Source organism: Crocodylus porosus, unplaced genomic scaffold (genome assembly GCF_001723895.1).
Source record: "Crocodylus porosus isolate Cpor-Errol unplaced genomic scaffold, CroPor_comp1, whole genome shotgun sequence".
Lineage (NCBI taxonomy): Eukaryota > Metazoa > Chordata > Crocodylia > Crocodylidae > Crocodylus > Crocodylus porosus.
The window spans coordinates 99,397,141-99,410,102 of NW_017728931.1; positions in this window are offsets into that span (position 1 = coordinate 99,397,141).

Genomic DNA, 12,962 nt, shown 5'->3' on the forward strand with positions numbered 1-12,962 from the left:
GCCCAAATTCATTCACTGCCATCCTGCCCAAGTAGCTAGTCCAGATCCTATGTGTTCAAGTAAGGCAGGACAGAAAATGGAGGAGCAATCCAGCCATTACTTAGGCCAAAACACTGCAGTGTTTTGGCCCCAAACCTGGTTTTTCCCCAAAACCTGGGCAAGGAAGGACATTAACTGAGCACACTTAGAAAAAGGAGCCAGTGGGACACCCAGAAAAGGACTTTGTTCAGAAAAAGTGCTTGTGTAGCTATGTGTGTAGAGGTAGCAAACCAACCTGGGAAATGGAAGGACTCTATGGTACTTCCCTTGGTCCAAATAAATTTAATCTTGCTGGAATTTAACTGTTGTGTAAAAGGATATTTTGGATCAGACTGAAGAAAATTCCACTTCTAATCCTCTGCACATTAAAATACGGTGACAAAATACTCTTCAAGGGAGTGTGTACTTCTTTAAATGGCCAGATGCATTAGCATTATTTTTTATCTTTTCCCATTACTTGGAGCAGGAGCCCAAGGCACCTGCACAGAGGTGTAGGCCAGGCCATGTTGACCACCTAGGTAAAAATCAAGATTCACTTTTTTAACATTTATAGATACAAACTGACCTACTTTTGACTTTGGGTACAGACAAGGAAAGGAAGTAGAAAAGTGAGATATGTCTTTTCACTTGGTGAGGTATAAAGTAGTTCAAGTGGAATAGTTGTGGACTAGTGTGGCATGGAGCTTTGTTACCTTGTTCCACACAGCCAAAAAGCCCAAGACTGAATTGATTCAGTTTTTGCAAGTTAGTCTAAGCTGTAGTGATTAAACTGAGCAACAACTGGACATACATTTACTTTTGATTCAGGAAGTGCAGCCACTTCCAGTCACTTCCTCTACTTCAGCAAAGCAGGGCTAGCCCCACCCCTCTGCTCCCTACAAGGAGCAGTGAGGGCCGGCTGAAAAGGGGAGCAGGGGAAGCACAGCTAGGGAATGCAGCCCAGTGTGTGGGGGGGGGGGGTTGCCCTACCAAGCCAACCCCAACTGGGGTTTGGGGCCAAGGAGGGGGGTTAAACACCCCTTTCCCCACTCAAACTTACTGCTGGCTGTGACTGTGGACTACAAATCCCAGAGGCACCTGGAAGCAAGAAGAGAAAGTGCTGAGCAAGCCTGCAGAGTCCTGTTGCTGTGATTCTGGATTGCAAATCCCAGAGGCCTTAGGAGCAGGATGAAGAGGAAGTGAACACACAGCCCAGGCTAGCTATGTGCCAGAGAACCATGTTCTAGTGCTACACACACACACACACACACACACACACAGGCTTCTGGCCTGAGCCACTGCAGGCATGTGGCTGCATTTCCTGAATCAAAGGTTAATGTCTGTGCAGTTGTTCCTCAGTTTAATCTCTGCACCTTAAACTAACCTGCAAAGATGAATCAATTCAGCCTTGGGTTTTTTGAGTGTCTGTACTTAGCCTCAATGATCCTCCAAGTTCCATGCAGTTGGAAATAATCCCCGGTAACATCAATCTATTGTGACACAACATACCACAACATAACTAAACACTGGCATGCATCTACTGAAGCATCTCAAGCAAGGCATATCATCTTCCTGCTCTATTCAACCTTGGTGAGACCGCAACGGGAGTACTGTGCCCAGGTTCTGGGCACTGCACTTCAAGAGGGATGTGGGGAAGCTCAAGAGAGTCCAGAGGAGGGCTACACACATGATTAGAGGCCTGGAGACCAAGACATATGAGGACAAGCTGAGGGATTTCGGATTATTCAACCTGGAGAAAAGAAGACTCAGGGGAGACTTGGTTCCAGCCTACAAGTATATCAGGGGTGTACATCAGGGCTTGGGGGAGCATCTGTTCACCAAGGCTCCACAGGGAAGGACAAGAAATAATGGGCATAAGCTGATTGAAGATCACTTCAGGCTAGACATAAGGAAAAACTTCTTTACAAGCTGAGTGCCAAGGGTTTGGTGGTACAGTCACCCACCCTGGCGATCTTCAAAAAACATCTTGCCGTAGTCATTTGATCCCAGCAGTCTTTCCTGCCCAAGTGCAGGGGGGCTGGACCCGATGATCTGTAAGGTCCCTTCCAGCCCATCTATGAAACTTACATCAAATTGTAGTCCTTAACTTAAATACCAAATTTGTAATGCATTCCTCTGATTCCTTTGCATGATTCTTTAAAATTTGCTGTATACTGAATTTCTAAATGGGTGCCAGAATCACAAGATTATCATGCTTGGTTATAGTGTCGTAACAAAGGGGCGGGGCGGAGCAGGGGGAGGTGAGCAGGACAACTGCCCCAGGCGCCAAAGTGAAGGGGCACCAACAGGCACTGCCCAGCTGGGGTGGGGCATGGGACGGAGGTATGAGCTGCTTGTTGGGTGGGGGGGCATGGGGACAGAGGAAGGGTGGTTCCCATCACTGTGTGCATTCCTGAGCAAGCATGGGGCCCCCAGATCTGTGTGTGGGCAAAGGCGAGCTGCTGCTGTGGGGTTTTCCCTGGGTGCCAAACTTCATTACTACGGCACTGCTTAGTTATGTATCCTAGGAACTTTCATATTGGGCCAGAGCTTTAGCTACTGTGAGATGGCATGTCTCTATTAAAGTTAATACCAGCTAGAAATCTGCACCATTATAGGCAAGAGTAACAAAAAGTAACATTTTGGCTAAGTACAGACAGTCAGAAAGCCTGAGGCTGAATCGATTCATTCTTTGTAGTTTAGCCTAAGGTGGACACATTAAATTGAAACAGAAATGAATAGACCTTTACCTTTGGTTCAGGAAATGTAGGCACATGCCTCTAGTGGCTCAGGCCAGTAGCCACGGGGTGCTAAAGCAGGGTTCTCTGGCTGTGTGTTCACTTCCTCTTCCTGCTGCCCCCAAGGTCTCTGGGATTTGCAGTCCAAAATCAGAGCAGCAGGACTTTGCAGGGTTGCTTATCACTTGCTCTTCCTGCTTCCAGGTGCCTCTGAGATTTGTAGTCCACAGTTGCAGCCAGCAGTAAGTTTGAGTGGGGGGAAAGGGTGTTTAACCCACCTCTCTGGCCCCAGACCCCAAGTGGAGTTTGCCTGGAGGAAGCAGTCCCCCCTCCCCCCGCGCCCACCTGCAGACTCAACTGCATCCCCAGGCAGGCTTGCCCCCCAGCCCCTTAGCAGCCAGCCCTCACTGCCCCAGTTAGGGAGCAGAGGGACAAGGCCAGCCCTGCCCTCTGGAGAAGACAGCTCAGCCCAAGGCAGCAAAATTCTTGGATGCTGGGGTACTGTGATTTAAATTGAAGTTTCATAAACTGGTTTGATCCAAATCAGTTAAGCATGATACTACATTCAACTAGATTTATCTTAAACCAGTTTCAGCCACTGTGAAACTGGTTTATGTGCACTGAGCTTCTGTTCTGTTGCAGGTTTAAACTAGTTTCTGATCACTTAAACCAGTTTATGTGTAACTTCTGTTCCTAGCCATTAAATTTAAATCATTGGTCTAACATTTGGAGAAAAGGAGTTCTGCTTTCATGGTCCTCATAATCTTGGCCTGACTGGGACTCTTCTTTTCTAAACACCGACTGGATTTTCTATGCTAACTCAAAAAGGGAAATTCATTAAAATTACTCCCTATGATTAAAAAATTAAAATATTAGTTTTACAGACTTTCAACCAACCAACACTACTTGCAAAAACATTACTTTCTTTACAAGTGTTTAATTTCCTTTTTCTTCTTAAAACTCCAAAATATTAGATCCTTGTCAACCCCAACCTCTCCGTGTTTTTTTTTTCACATTTTCATCCTTGGCTTTTGGGGTGGGGGGGTTAGTTTGGAGTTTTATTTTAAGAATACTGGATTTGAGCTTAATCCTGGACTATTGAAGTGATAAGATATATTCAGTTGCCTATGATGAATAGAGGATCATGCCCTTTGAATCTTAGGTAGACATCACTATGCCACAGCACTCGGTCTGCTAATGAAAATCCAACTTCATGAATAAGATTAAAATTAAACCATGCATTATTTTTGACCCTACAGAACTCTTGGTTGTTTTATTCTTCATATCTGCATGTAGTACATATATAAATACATATTTACACACAAACACACAATTTTTTCCTGTGTGACAACTAAAAATAGCAGGATTTTGGTAAATTTCACTTTATTTTCAAATATATACAATACAAATCAGTCAGGCAGTAGAGAAAAGCATCATCTGGCTGCAAATATTCCTGTCTTGCTGTATCTGTACATAATAAAAAAAATGCAGCATTGAGGCCAAATTGATGGCTCTCTGGCCTTTGGTTTTAAAATATATCATTGATATTGACTTTAGATCTTGCCTGATTTACTTTAATTTGAGCAGGGTCTCCACAGAAACAAGTTGCCTAGGTAACAAATATTGTGCACCATAAAAAGGCAAATTGCTGCTGAAATAAATAGTAATTATGGACCTGGTTTTAAAAGCATTATCTTTTTTCTTATTTTAAACTATCACTGGGTAGCGTTATAAGTACAAACTTTGTTCATTCACACTCCTCAGAAGAGTGAGGATGGGAAACCTAACACTTACCTTTGTGTCTTCTCTGCCCCCATACCAGCTCTAAGTTGCATGAATACAGATATTTTTAAAACAACATTATTTTCTCAAGGGTGCATCAATATGATGCATGAAATTCCTGGCAGGAAGGAGCAAGGGTTGAATTAATTCCTCTTTAACATCACTTACGAGAACTGCTCATAAAAAAACATCTTTTAAGTACAAACATATTCACATCTGGCATGCTCTAGATTTCTCAGTCTTTTTCAGGAAACCAACAGAGTCTTGTCCTGACATGGGGCCTTACATACCAAGTCATGATTATTAGGCAGACTCTTCATGTATTAGTTCAGTGATTCATGGACAAATATGATCTCAAAAGAGAGCCAAGATTACATAGCAAAGGTATGCCTAATGTTTTTATATCTGTTTAAAAGCAATGTAGGTGGAAAAGTGAGTAAAAGGAATTTGTGAGTGTGTTAACTTTGTAGCTTTGGAGGCCTATGTCTACATTTCAACTCACACTGAAAGTGAAAAGGAATTTGGTGGCTTCATCCTGTTGTCCGTATCACAAAATCATCATGAGTGCAGAATGCATTTGTCTCAACAGATACCAAATATCTAACTCCACCTAAGGTCTGTTGTGATTCTGTTCCATCTGGGTGGTACATAAATTCCACATAAGCTCCCAGTTCATTAGACTGAGAAAAAACACTTTCAGTGATTGCTTGAGACTGAGATCATGCAGGAGGTTTCATAGGAGAAATCGTATTATACATTCAGTGGCCTAAAGTGAGGACATATCAGTGGGGGTGTGGACTTGTGAGGCAGACAGTTCCCTGGGAAAGAGGGAGCCCTGGGTTTTCACACCTGCCCCCAGTGATGTTTTTGTATTCTTTCCAATGAGCATAAGCCACAGGGTCACACTCCCTCTTAGGTTCTCTTCTTTTGGCACCATAAATTGCTCAGTCATGGCTGCCTAGCCAAGTGGTGCTCAACCTTTTGGCTACATGGGCCAGGTGAGTAGTATGGGGCCAGATTGAGCCCCCTATACCAAGATCAGTTTCTGGGACCCAGCAGTCCACCTCCCCCCATCCTGCACTCCAAGATTGGGCCCCGGGGGTCTGGCACCAGCCCATCCCACTCCCACGCACTGGGCTGGCCCAGGAACCTGACACTGCTCTCTCCCACCCTTGTGCACCAGGACTGGGCCTTGGAGGCCTGATACTGCCCCCTCCTGGCCCCTCACACAAGGACTGGGCTTTGGGGTCCAGCACTGCCCCCACCTAGCCCTGTGCATGGGGATCAAGTGGCCAATCCAGTGCACAGGGCCTGGGGCTCCTCATGGGTCTAGAAAGTCGACAGCAGAGGAGCAGTGCTCCTGCTCCCTGCTGCCCACCAAATTTCTGGTCCCTTAGGCTGGATGATGTGGTGCAATGGCAGTTCAACAAAGCCCTAGCTAGAATGATCTCACTGGGGATGGTCCTGCTTTGAGCAGGAGGATGGGCTAAATGACCTCCCTGAGGTCCTTTTCAAGCCTAATTTTCTGATTCTAATGGGCCAGATCTGGCGTACAAGGCAGGGGTTGAGCAGCCCTGCTCTAGCCCATCTCCTGCTAGGGTGCTCTCCTAAAAAGTTGGAGATCTGAATTCAACACCTCTCAAACTAATCTGTAGTTCTCAACCTTGTGAAACTTAAGGCACTCCTCCTTAGATCTGGGCACCCTTTGAATATGCCAGCTCTTAGCTTCTACTTGGCTTATGACTATGAAAAAATACTAAAGTAATTCTTCTGTTGCAAAGGAAACAGAAAGACCCCAACAGGTCAAAATGATTTTAAAACTATGGATTCCTATTTCAAATCTCTGACCTTAGTTTATGAATCATGTTTGTACACCTAATAGTATTAACATTGCATGATACCCTGCAGCACCCTTGAAAGGAAGTCAAAGCACCCCAGGATGCCATGGCACCCTGGTTAAGAAGCACTGAACTAAATGGAACCAAGAACTCAGGTCTCCCATGGCCTGGGCGAGTGCCCTAACTATTAGGGAACACTTCTTGGTGTGGCATGAAGTTCCTGCTGCCTGCTGTCATCCTTAGATGCCACGCTTCCTAGACACATTGCGTTCCCATAAGGTTAGGCCGCAGGCCCTTGCAAAGGCAACAGCAAGACTGTTAGCTCTTTCCTGTAAATAGTTTACATCACAGGCCTCATCAAGATATTACCAGTAACTCACTTGCTGCTTCAGACAAGCTATAGTGCTCAGCCAACAGCTACAGCTGTAAGAGGGTTAATAAAGGACTCCTCCCTTTCAGCTTGCTAAGCCAGACAATCAGCATGGGATGCACAGCGTCACCAGGTGTGCTGTTTTTCCAATGAAGAAAACAGCTTCCCTGCTTAATACGTGTACCTCAATTTTGGGGGGCTGATTTTTTGGGGAAAGGAATATGTTGCATGTGAAAAAATATGGTGTATACATGGGTAGAACGTGGAGGCTGTCAATATCCTAATACTTCATTAGTAGCTACATGGCTCCTAGGAATTCTACAGCTTGGGACATTCACTCCCCCAACTCTGAACTCAATGTGGAGTGTGTACATGGGAGAAAGCATCACATCTGTGTTGAAGAGCTCTAAGTATACTTGTTATCTTTGTCTAAAACAGATTTGTTGAATTGTAATCTGGTATAAACTAAAAATGCTAACCTACATGTTTCTCATGTATTTTTCTTGCATCATACAGCTCTTGAATGATTGCAGTGTGTGCAAAACATTCTTCATCTTCATATTTTGATATTTCTGGTATTTCCTGGTCCTATGTAGCTTACCAAGCCTCCATAGACTATAGCTTAGTAGTGAGGAAAGTTGTGAATATGACTAAAAGGATTTTTAAAAAGTACCAATCTGGTCAATAGGACATTTTCTTTCTATTTTTAGGAGTTAGATCCTGAGACAAGCTGAGCTCTGCTTGGTGTAGAGGGCAAGGTGTGTGTGTTCCATCTTTATTCTGGGTTTTAAACTTTATTGCAGAACAACAAGGAAGTTTTTTTTACCCCCCTGACTGCCATCTAACACCTCCAGGGAAGGAATTCTACCTCATCTACACATCACAGAGCTACTCAGCACAGCTCACAAAGACACTATCATGGACCAAGAGGGACAGCCTTCCATCTTCAGCTCCCTCTGTGCAAAAATGAAGTTTACTTCCTACCTATGGGGACTTTTTACCATCTTGTACCATCTACACTTTTCCCAGAGCCTGACAAGGGGACTTTGATCCCAAAAGCTTAGAGAAAAGAACAACTTTCTTGCCATTTTCCAGCTGGTCTAATAGGAAGTGTCATTTTGGAACCAAGAGTTCTAGTTCTTTGTATTCCATCTTTATAGGCATCTTCCAGCCTTCTTGCTAGCCAGGAGCCAGTTTTTTTCCTCCAACAAAAGTCAACTTTTCAAATGTGAATACCCTGCTGTACAATTGTGGAAACTGATCCTTTCAAGGTTGATTTCAAAAGTGGCTATTAGTAGCTAATTCTACATGTGAGATTTACATAGCTTTCATTTGCAAAATAAGAGCCATAAAAACTGAATATGGATTTTTATAGTCAAACTTAGCAAGTTCAGTGACAATGGCAGTGCTTGAGCCCACTAACCAGACAGGATGTACCTCAAGCCTACTGTGAAGGGATTGCATCTAGAATTAAAAAAACTCTGGTTTTGGGAAATGAACTTTCACTATTTCACTGTTCTGTTGAGACTGCCAAGAATGCAAATTGTGAAATACAGACTCATTCTCCCTCTCTTGAAAAGAGAATTGCACTTTCCAAAGAAACCAACCTGGCATTTTTATGAGCTCCAAATTCACTTAAAGTGCAGAGGTGGTGAGAAATAGAGGAAATCTTAAAGACTCTTCATGTTAATTCAGAAAACAAAATCTGAAGGTTATTCTATCACAATTTTAACTAATTTTAACAGCATTTCAATGGTGATGGAATATTTTTTCTTGTGTTAGAATTGGAAGGAAGGCATCCAATTGTAGACAAGAAACATTTTCCCTTTCACTTGAAATTAAAAACCTAAAGACTAGTAACAAGAAACTGTTAATCTCCTTGAGTTTTAAGATGTAAACTACAACACACACAGTTGGCCAATTATTGTCAGCCAAGTTACATATGTTTAAGCTTCTCAGAGGGCTAGCATCTGTCACCATTCTGACAATGAAATATGCCTCCATCCATTGTTCTGTAAAAGGGCAACAGTAACCTCATCCTCTATTCATCAGTGAGGAGGGCCAGTTTTCATGACTCTTAGTTCTACGTGCTTGCTTCCTGGGAGAGCTACTGTGCTGCATACCCTGAATAATCTGTAAATCTGGTAGAGACAAAAAATATTGAAACCTATATTTAGAATATCTTTTAGAAACCAGCTGTTTCAGAATTCCAGTCCTAGCAATTGTGCTGTTTTGTTTCATGTGTATATATGTTCTGAGAGAGAAATCATAGCTTTAATGAAATGTAGCTTCCCCATAAAAACTGCATAGCAGTGGTGCTGACCCCCTGGCCTGAGGGCTAGATCCAGCCTGAGAAGCCATGTCACCCAGCCCATAGGGCCCCCATGGATCCAGAAATTTGGCAGCAGAGTCGTGGTGGGAGCAGTGGCAGGTCCACAAGGCCAGACAACATGGTCGTGTGTGCTAGATCATACCAGTGTACAGGGTCAGGCTGTAACGTGGCTAGATCTGGCTGTGCAGGTTTGGGCTGCCAGATTCAGGCATATGGGTTCAGAGTAGTATGTGGCTATATGCAGGTGCGTGGAGCCAGGCCAATGCACTGGATTGCTCCCATGGGCTGATCCTACGCACCAACCCTTCATGGGATCCTGGCTGCAGACTGACCCCATGCCACTCAGCCAGCCAGAAGTTTTGGCAACACTGCTATCTAGTAGTTCCTTTAAAATTGGGCTTCTTTGCCTCTTGTGTACCCTGTGAATTTAGACAGAAAAAAAGACCCTGGGTCAGATTTTCCAGTGATATGTGGTCATTCTAGCAGACTGATGGTAGAATCTAACTATAGAACCAGTATAACTAATTATGAGAAAATCTCCAGTGGGTGGAGACCCAGTGGCACAGAAATGGTGCAGAGATTCTGCAAGAAAAAATAGCTACAAAGGCACTGTGTCCAGGGCTTCCTTAGGCCTGATGGATAATCAGCCCCTAATTTGGCCCTTTGCTTGTGGATTCTGCTGTGTGCTAAACTGGGACACCTTAGGACAGGACAAAAATGAGCTGCAGATCACTTTGCACCCCTTTACCCTGATGTTCACTGTAGGATCCTCAGATGCAGTGAAGCATCTAGCCTCCTAGAGTTAGATTCAGAAGGGGTGCTTAAATGCTTAAAAACACTGTAGGCTCCTGAAGCCAAAACTTACATCCGTTATTACTGGAGGTAATTAATTTTGGTCTGCTGGGCATGGGCAGTACCACCCAAGTCTTGGCAGTGCAGAAGTGCTCAGAACCTATCTTATATCTAATCCCTGTAGAATTAATAAATTATCACCTCTGCCTGTCCAGTAGATGTGCCCTTAGGAATGTTGTACCCCACAGAAAATATACATATCTGGAAATGCTGGTGCTCTCTGGAGACTTGGTGCTCCTGCCACAATAAGAAATAGGCAAGCTAGTGCTGGGGCAGCCTACAGGTAGAGCCAGGATTGATTATGCTAGAAGAAGGCTGGGTTTAACTAGGATTTAAGCTTAGGTAGGATATAATATTTTGGAGAAGAGAAAAGAGGGGAGGGGGTTTTAATAGCAGCCTTCAACTACCTGAAGGTTGGTGCCAAAGAGGATACAGCTAGACTGTTCTCAGTGGTGGCAGATGACAGAACAAGGAGCAACAGTCTCAAGTTGCAGTAAGAGAAGTTTAGGTTAGATATTAAGAAGATATCATGTAGTAAAGCACTGGAAAAAGTTACCTAGAGAGGTTGTGAAATTTCCATCCTTGGCGGTTTTTAAGACCTGGCTAAACAAAGCCTTGGCTGGGATAATCTAGTTGGGGGTGGTCCTCCTTTCAGCAGGGGTTTGGACTAGATAACCTCCTGTGGGCTCTTCCAACCCTAATTTTCTATGATTGTGGGACCAGCAAGGGTCCAGGAACCTCACTGAGAGGCTGAGAGTGTGGGACTGGCAAGGGTCCAGGAACTCCAAAGGAGGGGCTAAGTGGAAGAAAATAGTAATGAGGATGTCATCTGCAAGGCATGGGGCATGGTGTAGGGATGGAACAGAGATATGCAACTAGCCCATAAGGCAGTGACCATGGGCACTTGGCGGTCATTTGAGAGAGCAATTTGGGAAGTCCTGGGGCAGTCTCCCTCATAAAAGTAACAAACATCAAGGCATGGTTGGTGATTGAAGGGGTGATTGCTCACAACGTGAAGGCTGCAGGGGCTTCACAGCCCCCCTCCCATCCCCCACCCCCCACTGGAGAGGCACGCTGTCACACTCTCTTCAACACCACTGGCCAATACTGGACTATGGAGTTCAAATCCATTCTCTGCTTAACTAAATGTCTAAAACCCCAGAAAGTCCTACAACCACTGACCTATTGGATATTCATTGAAATCAAGGCCTAGAACTTAACTCTCCCAAGTGATCTAGTCCACAGAGGCAGACTCCTGTTTTTTCTCCTTCTTTGGCCCAATAGATATGTAATTAATTAATGGAAAACAGAATAGATTCAACAGAAACCATTGACAAGGACCCAGAATATCCAATAAACCAGTGATCAGAGCATTCACCTAGGAGATGGAGGACCTGGGTTAAAAATCCAATTACACAGAGGATTGAATTTGAACCATAGCTTCCCTCATTGCAGATGAGTGCTCTCATAGCATAAAGAGGTGATCTTCTGCAGTTCACTAGGCAGGCCACAGAAGTTCCAGGAGTTGGGGAAAGCCCAATTCCCAACTCACCCAGAATTTCCAGTCGCTTAGCTCCCCTTCAGCCTGCCAGTGAACTGGGAGTGGCTCCCAAGCACACAGCCCCTTGCCACTCCAAATTCCCAATTTGTCTTATACATAATTCCATATCTGAAAATGAAAAAAGTGCTTTTAAAAAAAAAACACAAACATTAATTCTAAGCACAAATATGTTTATCTCTCCACAGAAGTAATATGGTATCCAGCACTATTGGAAAGCTCTAATGTTAATCTGTGGCTCTAGTAGCAGGGGCATCAATGCAGTCTTTTCTTCTTTGTTTTCCCAGTGACCTTAATCATTCCCTCTCTAGATATGAAACTCTTCTGTTGGATGATTCTGTGATATCTGACTCATCAAAGAAATTTTGTTCTGGTAAATTAAATGCCATAAAAGCTGCTTTGTTACACCCTGAAGAAAGTTTAACCCTTCCTTCATGCATTCCATAAATAAAGTGCATGAGATGAAGCAGATTTTGGTACCTGGAGAGAAATTTCTTTTTAACTCCTTTCCCTAGAAAGTTTTATTCAAAATCATTCAATATATCAGTGTTTATTATTTTCTTATTCAACACTCTACAAGTAAATTATTTTACACTGAGACAGAATTAAAATGATCCAATAAAGAAAGTCTAATAGGCATTGCTATGGGGACTGGAAAAGCACACTATGAAGAAATCCTCTGGAACAAGTTGCATCTGTATTTTGCTAAAATGCCCCCAAATCTTGTGGAGCTAGATCTGCTGTAATTCTGAAATTCTTTCCAGTGGCATCAGTGGAGTTACACTGATGTTAAAATTGGTATGAGTGGAGAATCATGCCATGTGAATGCATATCAACCACAGGAAGGGGAAGCCACATGGGCAAAGTCAACTAAAGCAGGGACTCTATGTTAGAGGCAATGCACAATACAAATAAATAAGAAGAATTAATCATAATATGGCTGTTGCTTGTACCTTGTATATAGAGACTATAATGAGGGAATTGAATCATCACCAAAGGACCCTCAGTACTACAAGGGAACCAGAAGATGGAATTCTGCATTCAAGCGCTTGAAGTCTCACAGATATTGTATAATAGCTCCCACACCCTCTGGTCAGGCCAGCTGACCAGTTTTTAGGAGATGAAGCCATGCCCTCCACCCCTCACCCCCACCTGTGCTTACAAAGCTGAGCTACCATACACCCCCTTCTTGAATCAGGGCAGCACAGAGAAAAAATTGGAATTCTTTCATATGTGAGCTGTGGAAAGTAAGGAGTAGTGAGTCTGATGTCTGGGAGCCACATATACACCATACAGAATGTGGCCTAATTGTAATAACTACGACAGTGGGTAGACCCAATTGTTCTTAGCTCCTTTGCTAAAAATCTGTTGAGAGGAATATCTTATTTTATCTAAGATAGTTATAATATTGGTTCCACAATACTATCTTATTCTCTCTCTCTTTTTGAGAGAGTTACCCACGCAAATAGTGAAA